The sequence below is a fragment of the Neltuma alba genome, unplaced genomic scaffold (genome assembly GCF_004799145.2).
Source record: "Neltuma alba isolate B1F8T4 unplaced genomic scaffold, ASM479914v2 tig00012764_pilon, whole genome shotgun sequence".
NCBI classification, from domain to species: domain Eukaryota; kingdom Viridiplantae; phylum Streptophyta; class Magnoliopsida; order Fabales; family Fabaceae; genus Neltuma; species Neltuma alba.
The window spans coordinates 1-24,103 of record NW_021637175.1 but is presented as its reverse complement, the minus strand read 5'-3'; the positions used below and the strand labels follow the sequence as shown (position 1 = coordinate 24,103).

At 33.1% G+C, this 24,103-nt stretch overlaps 1 non-coding gene and 1 pseudogene across 1 annotated transcript; one reads left to right on the top strand and one right to left on the bottom strand.

Moving 5' to 3' along the window:
* Positions 1–4,902: 4,902 nt before the first annotated feature.
* On the bottom strand, positions 4,903–5,009 carry LOC114730818 (small nucleolar RNA R71). The gene has a single exon (XR_003738859.1). It is a non-coding gene; the product is annotated as a small nucleolar RNA R71 (small nucleolar RNA).
* Positions 5,010–20,594: 15,585 nt separating this feature from the next.
* Positions 20,595–23,169, top strand: LOC114730814 (14 kDa proline-rich protein DC2.15-like; annotated as a pseudogene).
* The last annotated feature ends 934 nt before the right edge of the window (positions 23,170–24,103 follow it).

The window sequence follows — 24,103 nt, the reverse complement described above, 5'->3', positions numbered from 1 at the left end:
TTGACATATATCTTGATGTTAGTAAGCTCACGAAACTTAGTCACCTGAACTTTTAATATGGCACAAAAACAAGTCATGTGGGTGTTCAAGTATAGCAATACTTGTTTTTGTCCATCTTAATGTAACGATATATTTAACTTGAGAACTATACTGATTGATCTTTTAACATTTGGTCTCTAAGCAAAATTGATCTGCATGCAGCATTGTAAAACTTTAACATTATTTGAGTTAACTTGAACGTAATCCTTCTGTCGACAACTTGCTGCCGCACTGAATTTCAGTTAACTTGTTGACCAAAGCATCTTCTTCACAGCACTCAACTCCATCAATATAACCAATTATATATATAATATTAATTAACGATTTTGGTCATTAAGATAATGTAGAGCGAGTTCGCTCCCTAGATGCTCCGGAATTAGTAATAAAAAATTCCTTACTAATTTTCAATGGATTATTAACAAAAATTTATTCACTAAATTTATCCATAGATTAGTGATGGAATTATTCCATTGCTAAATTTCATTATAATTCATAGGTAATTCCATCACTAAATATTTGATGATGAAATACTTCCGTTATTAATTTTTGTCACAAAATTTTAAGAGACAGAATTCCCATCACTAATTTTCGTCACTAAAAAACATGGTAGAGCGACTTTGCTCATCGGGACATATAGAAATAGGTTGAACACTACATCATGATGCAAAACCTTAGTATTAAAAAGTTTATAATCTTTGCAACTTAAATTCTCACGGTACATTGCCAACATGTAAGTAACAGTCTTTGATTAAACCATTGTTTATGCACTAAGCTCCATTATTGATCAACCAATTTTGGAATGGACAATTTAAGTACACACATGTAGAAGCTGCCCAACATATATGAAAAGAAATAACACATGACATTTGTCTCTGGTACAATACACTACCCAAAAAAAAAAAGCACTTTTAGTGACTGCAAAAAAAAGTTGCTGCTAAAATTCAATCAGACTTTTATCTGTGACTTTCAAAATCATTGCTGAAAGTCTTGAAAGCATTGTATTGAAAACCAGACCGGACCGGCCGGTTCAGACCGGAAACCGGTGAACCGGCCAGAAAACCGGTCCGGTTAAGCTGTGAACCGGGTTACTGTGTAACCCGGTGTGACCCGGCTTGAACCGGGGTGACTCGGACTGAACCGGGGTGACCCGTCCGGTTTGGTGGATCAACCCGGTCTTCTCTTTTTTTAAAAAAAAATATTTTGATGATTTTTTTAAAAAAGCTGTTGATAATTAGGACTTAGTGATTGAGTAATTATAAGAAAAAATATTTTATTATCATATATCCATTTTGATATTTTGTTGGGATGAATATTTAGTGATTTTAGTACTATGATATTATAAGAAATTGTAAGAATGTAATTATTTTACTAGTAATTCAAGATATTAAATTGATATCTAATTCTCAGTGAACATTTAAATTATTTTTTATTTGTTTATTTCTTACCGGTTTGACCCCCGGTTTAACTCCGGTCTAACCCAATGACCCTTGACCCATCACCTTGACCGGTTCAATTGCCGGTCCGGTTTTCAATACCTTGCTTGAAAGGCAGGCTATCAACAGTACCTTTTTAAGTTGGCAGGTGGTGACGACATGACATGGTGGTAGGGGTGAGGGATGTGGCAGGTGGCAGTGACATGATGTGACATACTTTTTTTTAAAAGAAAAATGTAATATATATAATAATATTTTTTTATTATTATTAATTTAAAAAAATCCACCCCCTTTACCGACGGTGGAAAGGTGGGGGTGGTGTAACAGAAAGTTGAAAAAGGGGAAAAGTATTAATTGTAGAGAGAAAAAGAGTAAAGGACAGATGGCGGTGGAAAAAAATGGGAGTAGTAAAGAAAGTTGAAAAAATGGAGAGGTAATTAATTGAAGAATGAAGAAAAAGAGGGATGGGTTAGTTAGATGGTGAAGGGAAATAGAATAAAAGAGGGAGAGGGGAGAGGGAAGAGGAAGAGAGAGGGAGAAAAGAGGAGGAGAGTGACAAACTCAATTATTTTTATATATTTTGATATCTTTTATATGGGTTTTGTTAACTTAATTGGTCCTTTTTTGTCTTAATTGATTGTTAATTGGTTTATTATATTTTATTTTGAATTATTAATTTTTAGGAGCAAAATTGTCATATTTTGGTTTAATTATAATTAATTGATTTTTAAGGACAATTAATGCTACCTTATTCCTAAATTTTGATTGTAGGTTTTTGGAAGATTTAAAAATAAAAATGAAAAAAAAGAAGAAGAAAAAAAAATAAATAAAATAAATAAATAATATATATAATAATAAAGGGGGAGCAAAAGGCAACGTTTTACCCCCCAACCTAATATCCTATATAATTCATTCATCACCTTCATTCAAGAGGGGGACGAGCGGGCGGCGACGAAAGAAAAAAACAAAGAACCAGCGACGCAAACAGGGAGTGACTGCGGGAAGAAAGAAAGAAAGAGGAGTGAGGCGCGACGGCAAACAGAGGCGAGTGACCAGCGACGTGACCATCATCGTTGACTTCTCTATTCCTTCCGTTCTCGGCGTGACAGAACTAGCGACGAGCAGAGGCAGAAAACAGGGAGCTGGGCAGCGTCATCCTTCATTGCACTGTTTCGTCACATCTCTTTCCTGGAATCCTGTAGCAAAGTTCTGAATATGGCATTTTTGATGGCAAACCGTGGCTAGAGCTTAATAATTCTCTAATTCAACAACAATAGCAGGAGTTCGGATCATCAAAGGGGAGGTTAGTTACTTTAATTTCCTATCTAATAATTGTTTAACAATTCCTAGGTCTTAGAATAATTATTCTGATTATTAAAAAAATTTTATTGTTTAATCTGATTATATTTGGAGATTATTGTGACTGGATTATTGTTTAGCATTTGACATTGGACTGTTTATAACTTTAATTTCAATTATAATGTTGTGGTTATGACATTTGTATTGATTTTGGAGTTAATATATTGTGATTTTCTAAAGTGGCTTGGAATCTTGGATCATATTGTCTTTTGCTAATTTTAATTCTGTTGTTTTGGAATTAAGAGTTCTAATTAAGCATTGGTTTTTAGCATCCTTAATCCCATTTTATTATTTTGGTTGCAGTTAGTAAGTTGGGATTTCAGGAAAATATTTTTGTGGCAATTCGAGGTGGTTCGGTTGTTAGATTAAAAGTTTAATTATAATTCTTAATTCATTATTTTAACTCCCGTATCTTTTGGAGTGAGGATTGCCTATGTTGTTGAATTGAAGGATTGATTATTATCATTGTTATTTGCTTGTTTCATTTTCATTTCTTTAATCTTCATTCATTTTGATCATTTGTATATAAAAACAAAAAAAAGTATTTTAATTTCAATTTAATTCATGGTGTTTAATTAGAAATTATCCAATCAAAAATCTTTTTTATAGCTTAGGTTACTTGTATGTATTTACTAGGATTTAATTTCATTTTCGGCTCCTTAAAGTGAATACAACCCGGACTATGCACTATATTGCATTAATTCGGTTAATTTTTGGAGTAAACCCAAAGCGACAAATTAAGGGCAATTAACTTCAAGTGGCACTATTGTCGGGGAGCCAAGAAATTGGTTCCCTAGTAATTAAGTGTCAAGTAACTTTGATTGGGGTTTATTTGTTGAGCCTTATTAGTTTTCATTTTTGTTAGTTTTTGCATTTTCTTTAGTAGTTTGCATTTGTTTCTTTTGATTTTTCATAGCATTTCTTTTCTTTGCATAGAAAATTTTTCAAAAACATAACTAAATATCTTGATTTTTCATTCATTTGCATTTTTCATTTTCATTTTCATTTTACCTCTTGCATTTTCATTCTCATACACATAAACTTGCATTACACTGCATTCATCTGTTTTTTTTTTTTTTTTTGCTTAATTGCTTCTGGTTAGTTGATTGTTTATGCCAAGAAGGAGTAGATCTAAAACCCTAGTTCCTTCCAATCCTGAGCTTCAAAGTTCTTTAAGGGAAGTTAGACAAGACCAAAGAGTAGAAAGGACTACTGAGGTTGAACTAGACAATTTAACTGGTCTAGATTTGGTGGTTGACTTAGGTGACATAATGGAAACTGTTAATAATCCTAACGGTAACAACAATGGTGGTAATGATAGAGGGGGTAATGGACATAACGGGGAACATGATAGAGTAGGAGAGAATAATGGAGGTAACCTTAGAAGAAGAACCATTAGGGAAGCCACTACTTCTGATGCAAATTATGATCCTTTTAATGTTACATGCCCTAATATTGATGTCAATTTTGAGATTAAAGGTCCAAACTTAATTATTTGCCTAAATTCTACGGTTTGACCCGTACAGTCATCTGAAATCTCTCTCTATGGTACTCCCTCCGTTCCTTATTATAAGAGACAAATAACTAAATTACGTTGATCAAAAAAATAGTTAAAATTAGTTGAGGACAATTAATGTGTAAAAAGTATAATGTTTTTTTCCAACAATGCCCCTATTAATAAGGAGAGAGAGTATGAGAGAGAACAATTAAATTATTAAAAGAAAGAGAAGTGGGAGGAGAGAGAGTATGAGTTAGAAACAAAATAAATAGGGGTAAAATAGGAAATCAATACAAAAAATAGAGACAACTTTTAAGTGTCTCTTATATATAGGAACATGCCATAAGTATCAAATGTCTCTTATAATAAAGAATGGAGGGAGTATGTTCTAGCATGAAGCCGGTTGGGGCTAATCTGGATGAGGTTCTTTGGAAGGTATTCCACTTGTCTCTAGAGGGTAAAGCGCGAGAATGGTACATGAGCTTGCCTAGGCATATGGCAAATGCCTACCATAACTGGAACAACCTCATAAAAGCATTCTTAGAGAAGTACTTCCCTGCTTCCTGGACTTCCACATTGAGAAAAGAGATCTACTCTGCAAAGCAAGACTATGATGAGTCACTTTATGACTACTGGAACCGTTTTCAGGACTTGCTTTTTGGATGTCCACATCATCATATTCCAGATGAGCAGTTAGTCCAATACTTTTATGATAGACTTAAGACCCAAGACAAGGGGATGTTGGATGCTACTTCTAGAGGTTCTCTCATTGATTTAACTGTTGAGGAGGCATGGGAACTTATCAAGAAAATGGCCTTGAACCATCAACAGTATAACATCAAGGAGTCTAAAAATGTCAATGCAATGCATACTAATCCTTCTTCAGTCCACATTCCTCAATTGGACATATTCACTTCTCAAATTGTTGCTTTGACTACACAGTTGAATAAGCTTGCATCTCACACTCTCCCTGTTGACACTCGGAATCCTAATTCTATGGAGATGACTGCACCTAGTTGTACACATTGTAACTCTGTTATGCACATCTCTGCTGCTTGTCCTCATAGATATGAGGAAGTTTCTGTCATGTATCAAGGAAGGGCCAATCAATCTAAGCAATGGAACCCATACTCAAATACATATAATGAAGATGGAAAGCTCATCCAAATTTCCGATGGGGAGGAGGTGATAATAGGCAGGTTCAAGAAAGGTTTCAAGGGAATATGGTTCCTCAAGGGCAATCTTACTATGGAGGGTTACAAAGAGAATCTTCTAAAGCCATGTCTACCCCACAGCAACCGTAGTTTAAGGATGATGAGTGGTTCTCTCGAATACTCAAGGGCATTGAGGCAATGACTGAGCACATATCTAAGTCTGAAGCTAAATCTAGAGTTAGATTTGCAGCCCTAAAGAATAGGGTGGAGTAATGGGAAACTAGAATCTCTAATTTGACTTCTTATGTCACTAAGTTGTCAAATGGTGTGAGTGAACAATAAGCTAAGGCTACTGGTTTAATGCCTTCTAACACGGTGATAAATCCTAAATCTTTGAATGCAATTACATTGAGAAGCAGTAAGGAAATTGGTGCTAAGACAATGCAATTCAAAGAAGATGAAGAGGATGAAGAACTGGTTGACGAAGAGATAGAAGTTGAGTCTCCTCCTTCTAAAACCACTCAAGACATTCTCAAGGCTACTCAAGAGACCTCCATTCAATCCAAAGAGCCAATAGAGAAAGGATCACCTCCCAAATGTGATGAGGTAAACATTTCTGACTTGCCTTTTCCTCATTCATATCTCATGAGTAAGAAAGTTGTTGAAAAAAAAGATAATGATGAGCTTTTGGAAATGTTTAGCAAACTTGAGGTTAATGTGCCATTACTTGATTTGATTAAGAAGATGCCTAAGTGTGCTAAGTTTTTTAGAGATCTATGTACAAACAAGAGGAAGTATAGACATAGTGAGAGAATCCAATTGGGGTCTAGTGTTAGTGCTATCTTCAAGCCACAGCTACGTATTAAATGTAAAGACCCGGGTTCCTACACTATTCCCTGTACCATAAGCAAAACAAACATTTCACATGCCTTACTAGACTTAGGTGCAGCCATAAATTTTATGCCTACCTCTGTCTATGAGAGTTTAGGTATCCATGCCTTGAAAGACACTAGTGTTATGCTAGGTCTAGTTGATAGGACTGTGAGACACTCTAAGGGCTTTCTTGAGGATGTTCTTGTGCAAGTGAAAGGCCTTGTGTTTCCAGCTGACTTCTATGTGTTAGATATGACTGATGAGATTAAAGCCGATAGCACTTTGATTCTAGGAAGACCTTATCTTAGAACAACCCAAACCATAATTAATATGAAAGATGAGGTCATTACCATGGGCTTTGGGGACCAACAGATTACCTTCAATATTTCTAATGCTATGAGTCAAGGTTATGCAGATTGCTCTTACTTGGGTGTTAATTTGATTGATTGTGCTGTTAATGATGCTGATGATTTGCATGAATATGAGATGCATGAACATGACTGGTATGACGAGATTGTTGAGCATGATGATGCATTTACTTGTTTATCTACCCCTCATTCTTCTTCTTTTTGCTCATGTTATGGTGACGTGGTGTGTGTTAACTGTTTAGAAGTTAATCACCTCCTTTCCATCTCTTATGATTTTGATGCATCATCTTGTCTTAACTGTGATTCTGCCTTGAACGTTACACTTGATGATAGCCTTGAGAAAGGCGACTTTGTTGATTTTGTAGGTACTGATGATAAAGGAGCTGTTACACAAGCTACACCAGTGGCTTCTCCTTTGAGTGGTGCTAGAACATTAGAAGAGGCTAGCAGCAAGATTGCTACTGACTTAGTCACTTCTAATCCCACTCTTCCTTATGATTTACTTAATATTTCTGTTGATAAAATTGATACCGATCCTCTTTTTTGTAGGTCATCCAAGAATGGCACTGAGTTGGGAAGTGGAGGACACACACATCATGATGAGTTTATATCTCCTTCCCCAAGCCACATGGACAAGCCACTTGCATTGAATGCACTTGACATAAAAGAATTAGTTCCTTCTGTTGTGTAACCTCCTCATTTAGAACTGAAACCCCTCCCCCCTAATTTGAAATATGTCTTTCTTGCTGCTGATTCTAAAATGTCTGTTATTATTTCTAGTTCTTTGAGTAGTTCTGAAGAAGAAAGATTGATTTCTATGTTGAAGAGTCATAAAAGGGCTATAGGATGGTCTTTAGGGGACATCCTAGGGATTAATCCATCAGTTTGCACACACAAGATCTTTTTGAAGGAAGGGTCCAAACCAGTTAGGCAACCACAGAGGAGATTGAATCCTCTCATTCTGGATGTGGTTAAGAAGGAAGTCTCAAAGTTGTTAAGTGCTGGGATCATCTATCCCATATCAGACAGCGAGTGGGTAAGTGCAGTACAAGTAGTACCAAAGAAGAGCAGTATCATAGTAGTGAGAAATGAAAATGATGAACTGATTCCAACTAGGGTTCAAAATGCTTGGAGAGTGTGTATAGATTATAGGAAGTTGAATGATGCCACAAGAAAGGACCACTTTCCATTACCTTTTATAGATCAGATGTTGGAGAGAATTTCATAAAAGTCTCACTATTGTTTTCTGGGTGTTTTTTCTGGCTATTTTCAAGTGCCTATTGCTCCTGAAGATCAGGACAAAACTACCTTTACATGCCCTTTTAGTACATTTGCTTATCGAAGGATTCTATTTGGGTTGTGTAACGCTCCAGGCACTTTTCAAAGGTGCATGATAGCGATATTTAGTGATCTTCTAGAGCAGAACATGGAGGTTTTTATGGATGACTTTACTGTTTATAGTGTGAGTTTTGATAAGTGCTTAAATAGCCTAGAGTAGGCTCTTGAGAGGTGTATTGATAAAAAATTGGTTTTAAACTTTGAAAAGTGTCATTTTATGGTTGATAAAGGGATAGTCTTAGATCACCTCATCTCTCAAAAAGGGATTGAGGTTGATAGGGCCAAAATTGAAGTTATTTTATCCCTTCCCTATCCTACTTGTTTAAAGGACTTGAGGTCTTTCTTAGGGCATGCAAGTTTCTATCGTCGCTTTATTAAGGATTTTAGTAAAGTTGCTTTGCCTCTTTCTACCTTGTTGAAAAAAGATGTTGAATTTAAATTTGATGACAAGTGTAGACATGCTTTTGACACTTTGAAATCTATGCTTGTTTCGCCTCCTATTCTCACTGCACCTAACTGGAATTTACATTTTGAGCTATCTTGTGATGTTTCTAACTTTGCAATAGGTGCCATGCTTGATAGAGGAAGGAGAAACAGTCTAGAGTCATCGCATATGCCTCCAAGACACTTGATTCCGCTCAAGTGAATTACACCACCACAGAGAAGGAACTGTTTGCTATTATTTTTGCTTTGGATAAGTTTAGACAATATCTAATAAACTCTCGAGTGGTTGTTTTTACAAATCATACAGTAGTTCGGTACCTATTTAAGAAGCCTCAGTCTAAACCTAGACTGCTGAGATGGGCTTTGCTGCTATACGAGTTTGATATCGAGATTAGAGATAGAGCCGGAGCGGAGAATCATGTAGCTAACCACCTTAGTCGGTTACCTAAAGGCACACAAGGAGTTGACTCTTATGATCTTGTTATTGACTCATTTCCTGATTCTCCACTTTTTGCCTTAGCTGTTCATGAGCCTTGGTAGTCTAATATAGTTAATTATCTTATCACTGACCTTATACCTCCTTCTATGTCTAAATTTCAGATTGATAAGCTGAAGAGGGAGGCAAGATACTATATCTGGGATGTTCCAATCTTGTAGAAGCAATGCAGTGACCAGATCATCAGATTCTGTGTTCTAAATAATGAGATCCACTCTATCCTTACCTTTGCCCATTATTTATCTTATGGGAGGCATTTTAGTATTAATAGGACTGCTAGGAGAGTTTTAGAGTGTGGTTTTTATTGGCATTCTCTATTTAAAGATGCTTATTCTTTCTGCAAGTCTTGCGATAAGTGTCAGAGGTTTGGGACTTTAAGTAGGAAGCATGATATGCCTTTAAGACCTATGCATTTTTGTGAAATCTTTGATGTGTGGGGCATGGACTTTATGGGTCCCTTCTTTTCGTCTTTTGGGTTTTCATACATATTACTTGCAGTAGATTATGTGTCTCGATGGGTAGAGGCAATGCCAACTAGGAAAGATGATGCTTCTACTGTTGCCAAGTTTTTACGTTCTCATATCTTTTGCAGGTATGGCATTCTAAGAGCAATCATTAGTGACCAAGGAACATACTTCTGCAACAGGACCATCAAGTCTCTATTGGCTAAACATGGAGTCAATCACAAGCTGGCCACTCCTTATTACCCTCAGACCAATGGGTTAGCTAAAGTCTCTAACCGGGAAGTGAAGCGAATACTTGAGAAGATCGTGAAACCATCCCGTAAGGACTGGAGTGAAAGGCTTGAGGAAGCTCTTTTGGCTTACAGGACTGCCTATAAGACCCCTATAGGCATGTCCCCCTTCCGGTTGCTCTATGGCAAGGCTTGCCATCTACCTATGGAGATCGAGCACAAATCTTATTGGGCAATCAAGGCATGTGATGCAGATCTCGAATCTTCACTAGTTAATCGGAAGATGCAACTCTAAGAACTTGAAGAAATGAGACTTGAATCCTATGACAATGCCAGAATCTACAAAGACAAGCTGAAAATGATTCATGACAGACAAATTCTGAGGAAGCAGTTTCATGAAGGTGACAAGGTTTTGAAGTTTAAAGCCCGGTTGAAGCTGATGCCTGGGAAGTTTGTCACCAAGTGGGAAGGTCCGTTTAGAGTTACTAAAGTATATCCCTTTGGCACAGTAGAGCTCATAGATGAGGAGACCGGTATAACCTCACAAGTCAACGGCCATCTACTAAAGCACTGCCATGAGGATCAAAGACCTCCCTGATCACACGGTTGTTCCCTTCCACCCTACTCTTTTACTTTCTGTTGTATTGCTAGTGATATCTGTTGCTGAGATAGTTAGGAGTAAGTGTGGGGGAGGGAACTTCTCTAGTAGTTGTAGTTGTAGCTGTTTATTTCTGTTTAGTAGTTGTTTGTTTTGTTTCCTCTTGATTCTGCCATCTCTTTTGATCACTTGATTTATACTTGTCCATTTTCTTTTCACATTATCTTATCCTATCTCTCCCTTCTCTCTTTTTCATGATAGTGATGTGTTGTGCTTTGATTTCAAATCAGACTTCACAACTTCCACTTCACCTGAGAGTTTAGGTTAAGATAATGTTGTTTTTCTTACATTGAGGACAATGTATTGATCAAGTGTGAGGGAGGGATTGTTGTTGAGTTGTTGAGCTGTTTTTGGAAGAAAAAAAAATTTTGCCTTTGGATTTGCTCCTGCTTCCTAAGTATTTCCGCTATAATTGCTCTCTTCTTTGCCTTATTGGTTGATTTCTGAATTGCATTGCATGATTTGAGAGTGATTCTTGCTTGGGAATTTTGTTGCTAGTTTCTATGTCCTCTTGCTTTTATTTGTCTCAGTGTTCTACACTGCTGTATGGGCGAGTTGTTGTTTTCTTTGTTGCTAACTTTTGACTTTTGTAATCCTTGGGCATCTATTGTAAAATCCTTTTGCACAATGCTTGTGAATGTTACACGGCTGAGTTTAATTGTATTTGATTTGAGCGACTTCTGTTCTTAGTTGGTTAGCATAGTAGAATTCCTTTAGTGCAATGTTATTAACCTTGTTTCATAGTTTGATCCTCAAGGAGGAAACATCTTGGAGAAAGCCTTCTGACACACTCAATTATTTTTATATATTTTGATATCTTTTATATGGGTTTTTAATTAGTCTTTTTGGCCTTAATTGATTATTAATTGATTTAATATATTTTATTTTGAATTATTATTTTATAAGGGCAAAATTGTCATATTTTGGTTTAATTGTGAGTAAATGATTTTTTGAGGATAATTAATGCTATCTTATTCTTGACTTTTGTTTACAGGTTTTTGAAAGATTTAAAAATAAAATAAAAAAATAAAAAAAAAAGAATAAAAAAGAATAAAAATAATAAAAAGATACTCCCTCCGTTCCTTATTATAAGAGACATTTGATGCTTATGACATGTTCCTATATATAAGAGACACTTAAAAGTTGTCTCTACTTTTTTGTGTTGATTTCCTATTTTACCCATATTTATTGTCTCCAACTCACACTCTCTCTCCTTCCCACTTCTCTTTCTTTTAATAATTTACCATTGTTCTCTCTCATGCTCTCTCTCCTTATTAATGAGGGTATTTTTGGAAAAAAAATTATACTTTTTACACATTAATTGTTCTTAACTAATTTTAACTGTTTTTTTTATCAACGTAATTCGGTTATTCGTCTCTTATAATAAGGAACGGAGGGAGTAATTAAAAAGAAGGGACGTTTTGCCCCCACCCCCCCTAATAACCTATTATTCAAATGATTATCATTTAGGGATAGGACACCAACCAGCAAGCTGACGGCGAGAGAGGACCAGCGGCGAGGAAGAGAGAACGAAGGACCAGAGCTTCACGGCAATCACACTTCCTCTCCTCTGAGTCTTCATCTTCCATCGACAGCATCTCTTCTTTCTTCTCCACGACTTCTTCCTGGTGGCAGAACAGAGGCGTACATACGAGCTGGAGGAAAGAAGGAGAGCTGGCGGGAAGAAAAAGAAAAGAGGAAGAATGAACAACCAGGACACGAGGGGAGCTTGACGGCTACGTGTGCGGCACTATTCATCATCTTCTTCCTCTCTGCGTTGCGCAATATAACCAGAGGAGTGGCAGCCAACAGAGACAGATCAGCGATGGTGTAACAGCACCAAAGACCAGAAAACATGATGGTTAGGAGTAGCTAAATCCTTCCAATTCTCTAGAGCAATGGTTATGGCTTGAACTTAGAGCTTCAAAGGGGAGTTTCAGCTCTTCCAATTTTTACTTCTTTCATTATAATTGTGATTTCTAGGTCCTAGAATGAATTTTATAATGTTTGAATGGGCTGTGATGGTTTATATTTATATTGAGATTGGTTGTAGTTATTGGAATCTTTTATTAGCATTTAACATTATGCTATGATTAGCTTTAATTTCTTTACATTGTACTGGGTCAGACTATGTTTTGAAATTATTGTGAACATTCAGTGGTAACTCAAGGTGGCTTGGTTATTGGACTAAAAATGTTAATTGCTTTTCTTTGATTTTCTTTTTGGCTAATTGTGCTGAAACAGTTTAATTGTGAATAATTAATATGCAAGGTGGCTTGGTGTTGATTATTCTAATTAAACCGAGTCTAAGGGGTGGCCCTTAGAGTCTTTTGAATTTAGCTAATTCCCAAATTAATTGAAGTAATGATAGCCTTAATCATTGTGCTAGAGGATTGTTTTTCCATTTGCTGTCACTTGTTAATTCACTTTGCTTATTTCATTCATATCCATTTTATAAACTAAAAATCCAAAAATTATTTACTCATTTTGCATCCTTTTAAATTTTTCCAATTAGTTAGTTAAAAAGAAAATCAATTCCTTTTCAAGTCAATTCTTTATTTTTGATACTTAGTTTGCTTAGGATTTCAAATAAGGGCTCTTCAAAGTGAAACGACCTGAGTTTTGCACTATATTGCATTGCTTGGATTTATTTTTGATTGGGAACCCCAAGGCAAACGACAAAGGCTCATCACCTTCATGGAAGGATTATTGAGCCATGTATTCTTTCTCATCTTGTGTGATTTTCATCTAGTTTTGGTTAATCTTTAGAACTTGTCTAGATTCTTTTTCAAAGCTGCTTTAATCCTAGATTTATGAAGATGATAGGGGTATTCATTTCTAAACCTTTACCCAAATACAAACCACTTCATTTAACCTTTGTTCACCCCTTTGAGCCTTCACTTTCATTCCATTCATTGCTTTTTAGCAAGTGTTTTACATGAGTTATGTTTGGTTTTTCATTTTGAAAAGTACATCATTAATGTCTATATCTTTGCCTTCTTGGATTTGGACGCTAAAGGGGGAAAAAAGCGAAAAAAAAAGAAATAGAAAAAGGCAATAAATAGAAGAAAATGTTTAGAAAAAGCCAAAGAAAGGAAGTTATAGAAAAAAAGAAAAAGAAAATAAGTTGCAACAAAAGAATAAATTTGAAATAAAGCATTCAATGGTGGTTTGAAGAGCAAGGATTTCTGTCTCAAAAGATAAAATCTACACATTAGTGTTGTTTCATGGGTTTGTACTTTAGCTTACTTTGAGTTGATACTTTCTTACTCATGCATTTCATTTGTTAGTCCATTGCATTCATTTGACCTTGTTTTTCGACATTACAACCCTTCAAGTCCCCTTGATCATGAATCTAAGGTATGCTAGTGGTGGAGATATTAGAATCTCTACAAGCTTATGATAGGTGCTAATCTAGGTGAATTGAGTGAAATTTTCCCATTTGAGAGATGAGTGAAACACTTGTACCTTATGTGAGCTCTATTATGTTTCTCTTCCTTTATCCTGTTGTGTTTCAAGTGTTAATTTCTTTGCACTGAAGTATTCCACAATTGTTGATTGATTAGGAATAAAGGTTGTTTGAGTTAATTACACATTCATGCTTAGTTAGTTTTATGTTTGCTTGCATTGAGTCTCTCTATTAGATTCTTCTTTATTAATGTTTTGCCTAGGAGTGCAAAAGGCTAAGTGTGGGGGAGTTGACAAACTCAATTATTTTTATATATTTTGATATCTTTTATATGGGTTTTGTCAACTTAATTGATCCTTTTTTGTCTTAATTGATTGTTAATTAATTTATTATATTTTATTTTGAATTATTAATTTTTAGGGGCAAAATTGTCATACTTTGGTTTAATTATGATTAATTGATTTTTAAGGACAATTAATGCTACCTTATTCCTAAATTTTGATTACAGGATTTTGGAAGATTTAAAAATAAAAATAAAAAAATAAAAAAAAGAAGGAAAAAAAATAAATAATAAATAAATAATAAATAATAATAAAAAGGGGGGAGCAAAACGCAACGTTTTGCCCCCAACCTAATATCCTATAATTCATTCATCACCTTCATTCAGGAAGGGGACGAGCGGGCAGCGGCGAAAGAAAAAAAACAAAGGACCAGCAACGCGAACAAGGAGTGACAGCGGGAAGAAAGAAAGAGGAGTGAGGTGCGACAGCAAATAGAGGCAAACGACCAGCGACGTGACCATCATCGTCGACTTCTCTATTCCTTCCGTTCTCGGCGTGACAGAACCAGCGACGAGCAGAGGTAGAAAACAGGGAGCTAGACGGCGTCATCCTTCATTGCACTGTTCCGTCACGTCTCTTTCATGGAATCCTATAGTAAAGTTCTGAATATGGCATTTTTGATGGCAAACTGTGGCTATAGCTTAATAATTCTCCAATTCAACAACAATAGCAGGAGCTCGGATCATCAAAGGGGAGCTTAGTTACTTAAATTTCCTGTCTAATAATTGTTTATCAATTTCTAAGTCTTAGGATAGTTATTCTGATTATTAGAAACTTTTTATTATTTAATCTGATTATATTTGGAGATTATTGTTTAGCATTTGATATTGGACTGTTTATAACTTTAATTTCAATTTTAATGTTGTAGTTATGATATTTGTATTGATTTTGGAGTTAATATATTGTCTTTTGCTAATTTTAATTCTGTTGTTTTTTATTTAAGAGTTCTAATTAAGCATTGGTTTCTAGCATCCTTAATCCCATTTTATTATTCTGGTTGCAGTTAGTAAGTTTGGATTTTAGAAAAATATTTTGTAGCAATTCGAGGTGGCTCGGTTATTGGATTAAAAGCTTAATTATAATTATTAATTCATTATTTTAACTCCCGTATCTTTTGGAGTGAGGATTGTCTGCGTTGTTGAATTGGAGGATTGATTATTATCATTATTATTTGCTTGTTTCATTTTCATTTCTTTAATCTTTATTCATTTTGATCATTTTTATATAAAAACAAAAAAAAGTATTTTAATTTCAATTTAATTCATGGTGTTTAATTAGAAATTATCAAATCAAAAATCCTTTTTATAGTTTAGGTTACTTGCATTTATTTACTAGGATTTAATTTCATTTTTGGCTCTACAAAGTGAATACGACCCGGATTATGCACTAAATTGCATTAATTCGGTTAATTTTTAGAATAACCTCAAAGCAACAAATTAAGGGCAATTAACTTCTGTGAGTGAGGAGTTGCAATACATGATCTAAGACAAGTTTTGGGAATCATTTATGTAAACAAAACTACTTTTTTTGTCAAATTTTCTTTGTGAATATTTTCTATATATTTATAACTTTATATTATTAGTTTTATTCTAATGTTTAGAGAAATTTTACCATTTGGGTACGGAGTAAATATAAAGTTTTGATAATATATGATCGTAGAAATTTAAAAATACATTATTAAGAAATTTTAATCAGTTTATATATGTTCAATGATTGTTTTGAGAATTTTGAATTAAGATTTTAGTTGAAAAATTTGTTATTCAAAGACATATAGTATGTTTTTATTGATTAAATTTAACTTAAATAGTTTATTTGAGTTATTTAATATATTATTGAGATTTTAATCGGTTTAAATGTTAAATAGGTTAAAGATATATTTTAAAAATAATTTTTGAAAACTTGAAGAATTGTAAATTGAGAATTTTAGGGAAAAAAAATTTATTTATACTTCAAAGTAGTTGTTTGGTTGAGAAAAATTTTTCAATGAGACTATAATAAATAATTGAGATTTTAATATAAAATATTTACATTTGGTGTAATAAATATATATTTATTTAAGTTATTAAATTTAAATAGTTTTATATAAAAATTTTATTGTCAAAATAATATTGTATCCACTATAAATAGCTAGGTTTGTGAGAGTTAATATAATTTTTTTTAGAGGGTAGTCTTAGAGTTTTAGAGTAGTTTTAAGAATAGTTTTGAGTTTTATATTAATAAATATTTATGTGTAATTTTGTAAACTCTTGAGAATTTTGGAGTAATTTTTGTGTGAATATTTATAAGCTAAAAAGTATTAGGTAACTCCGAAAATTCTTTCATGTACATGTAAATTGTGTATGATTTTTCAAATAAATTTTGATATGTTACTTCATTTTGTTAAGATTTATTGCTATTAATTATGATCAATATTTTAACTATATTGATAGCTATGGAATTATTATGAGTTGCTGTTAAATGGTATAGAAAATTTTATTGCTATCTTATTTTTGATAATATATTTGAGGACGTATTTATGATGTAACATTATTTGCATATAACATATGTATTGTTGGGCTAAAGATAGAAGGAGATTTGCATGGATATAAAATCACCACATGATATGCATCACTCGATACATAGTGGATGGTGCTTGTAAGGGCCCCTTCTTTTATGTTTTCCTTTGGCCAGGAATTCATTGGAGCTGGAGAACATATGACACCTTCTTCTTTTATTGCAAAGGAGGGGAGTCATAGTCCAAAGTTGAGCTCTATATCTTTGATAAGATATATCTCCAATATCGGTAAGCTTAGAATAATTTAGTAAAATAGATTAGTTCTTATCAGACTATGTGTTAGCCTATGGGTCCAGTCAGCAATATAAGGGTTGACGATGATATAAGGGAGGCCACATATTGCATTATTTTTGGATATATGAGAAAAATGATGTTGGTATATTGTTGAATCAAAAATGAAATTGAGTTGAATGTATAAATCCATGATTTTCATACACGCATATATATATACACACATATAAACAGATTTTTGTTTATCATATATGGTTTGCTTGTATAGATTAGAATTTCAGTAGTTACTGAGACATTTAATCTCATCCCTTATATTAATATTTTTAGGCGAAGGATCTTGTAGGAATCAAGAGAAAGCACCGATGGAGTGAGCCATGAAGGCTTCTATGCTCCTCAAGTACATGCTATATTATATTTTTATTTAACATGACTATAAGATTTTGATCATTTATTTTGTTATGTTAGAAAAATATTTGGAAATTATGACTTGTTTGGAAGTGTTAGAAATATGTATGGACTTTTAAATGAAGTATTTTATCACGTATGTGGATATAATTTTGCGAGGTATTATACATGACATTATTTTTATGTTGCTTTCAATGGTGACAAATGTTGTCTTTGAAAGTAACATTCCATGATGACATCTGGCCTAAAAGCATACTTTCAATTGTGACTTTTTTTAAAAAAAAATTTTGGCAGCAATATATTTTGTCACCGCAAATAACTATCAGCGACAGTTGCTATGATAGTGGCTGTTTATCGCTATTAAAAGTTAATTTTTTAGTGATATAATGTTCACAGAAACAGGGAATTCGGTTTCAATATTAATTTGGCACCTTGCGGTTTCACTGCAATACTAATAGGTTAGCCTATTGTAAATAATTTTACACTAAATAAAGTCAAAACATGTGAACGAAGTTTCATGCGGTAAAACACTTTTTTTTTTTAAGGGAATGCGGGTAAGACCCTTAAAAAAATAATTTTTGCGTTTTTCACATTCGTATAACATAAATAACTTAAAACAAGTTAAATTAAACACTTAACATTGACCACGACAGCTTTTAATATAGAGGAGATTCCAACGAGGAAACAGAGCTATTCATGGTTCAGTGTCTACAATTTCTTTGAAGTTGTAAATTTCAACATAAAATAAACATAGTTTAGAAAGACTGAAGAGTGAAGATATACAGTATATGTTATTTCTATATAATTAAATGTCTATTTTAAAAAAATACCCCTACTTATCATTAAATGCATATTTTGAATATTAATAACAAATAAATATAGAGAAATACTAATTATCAAGAGAAAATTTGAAAAATTAATTTGGAGTAAAAAAATTAATTTTAACTAATTATTTTAGCATATATGAAGTAGGTAATTATGGTTGGCAAAAAAATAATTATGATTTATATTTAGTATAAAAGTTAGTAGGGGTGCTTAACTTGTCTTGTACCGATTCCGGTTATTTCGGAATGGGACAAAAAAAATTTGGGAGTGGGATGGAACACATGACGGGTCATCCCATCCCCCTTTTTTTAAAAAATTACTTGTTAATAATTATTATTAAATTATTCATTTTTTAAGGATAATTTATTTTTATACTGATTTTCAGCTCTTAAATTGCAATATTATCTCAACAAAACTCCTTCCTTAATAAAACAAGTCATAAAGCTATTATACAATGTTTCTTTTATGATAGTTTTTTTTTACAATATTATTTTTTATTTTTTAATTAAATAATTGGGCTTTTTACATGACATTTTTCTAACAAAACATTACAACATAAAAAAAAAAAGATCTAGGCCAAAATTACATTAGTTTGCCACAAAAACAAAAAATCAAACAGGATGTCTGTCTCGTCCCATTCTATCCCTGGCTAACGGGACAAGCCTATCCTTAATTATCCGTCCCATTGCATAAATAGCCCTAAAAGTTAGTATAACAAAACGCTCGCGTATGATACATACTTTGAATTAAAAGTCATGATCTTCATGATCTTTAAGGGTCTTGATCTAATACAATCCTTTCTAGTGTTAATTATAAAATCTAGTTGTCGTGTAATTTGTACCATAAATTAGATTTTATATAGGACTGAAAGTAATATTTTTTAAGAAAAAAATGACAAAAAACACCTGTTGAATTTTAAAATGATAAATATATAGGTAATTTTGACATATCAAAACCCTTACAAAAATGATCTATTATTTTGAAATTTAAGAGGTTTTTTTTTTCATTTTCTCATTTTTTAAAATTAGTTTTAAGGTTGAAATAACACATAATAGGTCAAAAAAACACAATTCGGCACACATTGCGGTACACATTGCGGTCCCAGCTTGTCATGACGATGTCAATTTTCATCCAATGGGCGCTCAAGATAACTGGTCTAATCAATCAATTACTCCTCCGGTCCTTAATATAGGACCCAATTCTTGAGTTGATTTTGGTCCAAATATAAGACCAATTCTCATATTTATCAATTTTTCTAAATTACCCCTATGAACTCCCTCAACCATAATAAGTAGAAAGGGAGATAGGGTATTAAGAAAGATGATTATGGTATTTTAGGAAAAATGTGTCATTTTCTTATAATTAACTAACTTACCTAACTTCCTTAATCTAATCAAATTAGTTAAATAGGTCTACATTAGGACCGGAGGAGTAACATTTATTGGTCATAAAAGATCAAATACATAGTTTAACTAATTTTATTCCAAAATTTAATTTGATCCCATAATTGAAAAGAAGGCTACGCTGCTCTCCTATATATTTAAGTGATCTATTATTAGCTTTTCATCCTGTTATTTATTTATCCATTCACTTAAAATCTAAGGTCAAACAAAGAGTTCATTTTTTTTAGCCGAACTACTAAGAGTTCATTAATCATTATGTAGATGTCGTTTATTTATTTAATGCTGTAAATGCGCGCACTTAATTAAATATAGTGTAATTTAAAATTAATGAAGACAAAAATGTCAATTTTGAACCCCATAGCTCCCGAACTTCCTATTGAATATTATAAAATTGTGGAAACTAAGAGTATTAAATAAAACTAGGGAAAAATATCAAATGACATTTCATTAATTCAAGTGATTTAAGTTTAACGAAAGAAAACACCTATGTCATTTAATCAATAGTGAGAAGCCACAGCCCTCATGTAAAATTTAATTTAATTGATAGTTAAGGAATATATTGTTGTAAATGTGAGGAATTTATAACCATAAGTATCTTTATAAGTGTCTTTTTAGCAGTAAAATCTACGTTTATTATGATAAGATTTTGAATGTCTATTTTTTTTTTCAAGTATAAATTTTATATTTACACAGTTTTTGATTTTGTAAAATAAAGACAAATCGATGGTAATGGAACATTCGAATAATCTTAACCGTCCATTTGATTACCAAAAAAAAGAAATCCACATCATGTGCAAAACTTATTCAATTATATCACATTGTTAGACAAGTTAATTACATAAGAGATGTAGTGGGGGAAAAACAACATGCATTAAACATTTAAGTCGCCGCCACAATAATTTGAAAATCCAACTCATTTAACGTTTACATTAAAAAAATCCCAACTTAAAAAAAAAAAAAAAAAAACAGAAGTGAGGTATCCTCTCCTATAAAAGCCCTATCATGTCTCACAAAACTCCTCACCAATCTAACACCAAGCATCACAAGAACCCAAGTCATAGAAACTCGAAGTATGGCTTCCCAGTCTCCCCTTGTCCTTTGTGTCATCAACTCCTCTTCTTCACGGTGGTAACCTCCACCTATCTGCCATCGCCATCACCATCGCCATTTTCTCCTTCCCCAGGAAAGCAGCTATGGATGCCCTTAAGTTTGGTGTCTGCGCCGATGTGTTGCATCTCGTCAACGTTCATCTCGGTAAGCCACAAAGACCCTTGTTGTTCCCTCATTGATGGCCTCGTCGACCTTGAAGCCGCCGTCTGCCTCTGCACTGCCTTAAAGTTGACATTTTATGTGTTGGCCTGATGTATTCCTATTTATTATATATTTGTATATATATTTTGAAGATTTTATTATAATTTAAGGGTTTAATTGCAATAGTTGTCAATAATTGGGCTAGCAAGAAATTATATAAATAAATACTAAAATGGGTCTAATTATTATGTTTTCTTAGTTAAACTAATTTATACAAAAGTATTTTACTTTCTTGTGTGTTTCAGGGTAACTAGGAGCTTTGAATCTAAGTTAGGCCTATAACACTATTGCAAAGTGATAATGGATGAAAGAAGGTGGGCTTTGGAGCCCAAACGGATTGGGAAAAAAAAACATAGGTGTTGAAAAACAATAGATTTCAGGGGTCTTAAGAATGCATTTGAGCCCATTTACAGCATAGTTAGGGCCCATACATGTTAATTTACCAATTATACCTCTTAAATAGGCCTAACAATTCCACTTAAGCCCAAATAGATCTCTTTCATGGTTCTATTGTTCAAAAACGTGGCTCACCATTAATGAAGGATAGGAAAGTGATTTTATAAGGTTTCCTTTCTCATCAAGTTAAAGGAAGTGCCACCTCTTTAATGAAAGGCAATTTTGGGATTGTAAAATTAATTAAAGGAGGAATTGTCAATATCTAATTAGAGATATCTAGTTAGAGAATATCCCAAAATATCCTCTTTAAATTAATTATCATCCCAAATTCATATTTGAATAAGTCAAAACTCCTACTAAATCCCCTTACTTTCTCTCCAAATCTTCATTTTTAATTATTTGAATTATCCTAAACCCTTCCTACTTCTACTCACATTGTGCCTACTAAGCTTCTCATTATCCTAAACCTTAATTTAAATCAACTTAAGTCATCTTTTATCTTAATTCGAATATTAATTTGATCACTTATTTTTCAAGCCAAGTCATGAGATAAAAATCCTATCCTCTTCCGTCCAATCCTTTTGACATTTTTTTTAATTACTATCATTACTATCATATCTTATCCTATCCTCCCTATTGAGCATGTCATTCTCCATTTTTTTCTCCATCCATATTTTATATATGACACCATTTTAGTTTCCTGGGTGATTATTTTAGATTATTTGTATAGGATAATTTATCAAAATATGTAATATTTAAATAGATTATCCTAGGATTTATTTGAATTGTATGAAGATTATATCATGGAAAATCAAGGAAGGTATGAGGAGGCTAATCATTCAAAGATCAAGAGTCCAAGATAAATTAAAGATCATAATCTTTATCTCATAAGGAGGCAAGGAGGGGTCAGCCAAGGCTATAAAAAGAGGTCCAAGGGCAGGGAGCAGGACACATCTTCTTCACTCTTCTACACTCCCCAGAAGCATTCACTAAGGCGTCCAATCCCTCTACTTTCATCTTTATATTTTTGTTTTCTTTCTTTACAATATAATGTGTTCTAGCCACATGAGTGGCTAGTCTTCTTGTTCTTGAGGAGAGGTGTTGTGGCTTGAGTCCCATGCTTTAACCTGGATGAGTTGCAACTAGAGTTTTTAATCTTGCATATGTAAGTTTTTATGATTTCCTAGTTCTAGGTTTTGAAACACTTATATGTCATTTTTATTATTAATGTGAATTTCTTTTTCAGTTATAATTTGTGAGCTTATTTATAAATCCTTTTTTCTCTCATGATTATTTCATGTTATTCTAATATGTTATTTTTAGGATGCATGAGTAGTTATACATTAAGTTTAACACTGGCTTACTTGTTAAGAATATATTGTTTGAATATTCTTGTTTTGAGGAACAAATTGTAATCAGAATTGAATTTCACATTCTAAGTGGTTCTGAAAATAATTATTTAGTTGATATTTATATACTAGTTCTAGGTATAAATATTAATTAAATAGTTATGACCTACATGTTCACCTGGAGTTTTATTTTGACTTAGTACTTTTCTCTTATCAATTCTTATTAACTTTTGGACGGGATAGCCACACATTGATCTTTGGAAAGCTCATCTTATTAATAAAGTTTTTTATTCACTATCTCTTATTTTTACGTTCTCTTTACTTTCTTGTTCACCTTAATTTAAAATCAACATTCTTTCTACTTTTTATTCATCTTTATTACGTAACTCAACTTAAAAGTTGTTTTAAACCAAGCTTTGATTGCACAAGAGACTGACCTAGAGTTAGCTCCTATACCACATAGGGTTAATACTAGTGACTAATTTGAAGTGCTAGTGACAAGTATGATCACGACCTTAACATTCCGTTAGCTTGAGCTTGATTCTCAACTACTGTGGCAAAGGCGTCCCCATTGGCTTTAAGTGCGCTTAATTCACTATATGCATGTATGTATCATCACTATTTCCGCTAGAACGTTATCATCATCAAGCTCTATAGTTCTTATGACAATAAAATTATATCAATAAGAAGTTTACAGTGATCCATGATTCCCCTCTTTATGAATAAATATTCATTTTTCTATTTTTAATTATTAAAGATATTAATGATTACACCAAAGAAGCTGCTTTTTAAATGATAATTAAATTAACCAGCTGAAGCCGGGAAATTAAATGCATAAAAAAGGACCAATGTTCTTGTTCTAATTTACATAGAAATGTTATTGAATAGTCCTCCGTTCTTCTTTATTTCTGTTCAATCTGAAAACCAGAACTTAAATGTTCCTCAAGTTTTTCTTGGCAAAAAGAAGAGATAATAAAAATGAAACAAAGGAGTTTTCTTTACTGGTAAAATAATTATCAACCATTAATACGAATACTAAATTATAGATGTATAAGAAGTCGTACCAAGTATCAATAGGGTTTCTCCTGGTCTTTCTGTAATATTTTTTAATCGAGCAAAATTTTCAATTTATTTTGCTATGGGGAAAAAGTATTTAATTAGTATTAATACTAGCAAGGTTACATTAAGTGGAATTAATCAACACGATCTAGACTTTTGGCAAAATAGCAATACTGATGAAAATAGTCTCGGCTGTACGTGCTAGGCTTTAACTGAGTAGGTTGGACCTGCAACAGATTTAGAGCTTGAATTTGGGCTTGAGCTTGTACATAGATTTTTTTAGGCCTAAGTTTGAGCCTTCAAAAGGCCCACCAAGGCATGAAGCCTTTTCAAATGTCCACTTAAAAGCCTGTGTCTCCAAGTTTATATATAACTCTTTAAACCTATTTGCCAATGTTATATCTTTAAAACTAAAATCCATTTCACACTGCATATGCAATATAATAGTTTAGTGAGGAAATGAAAA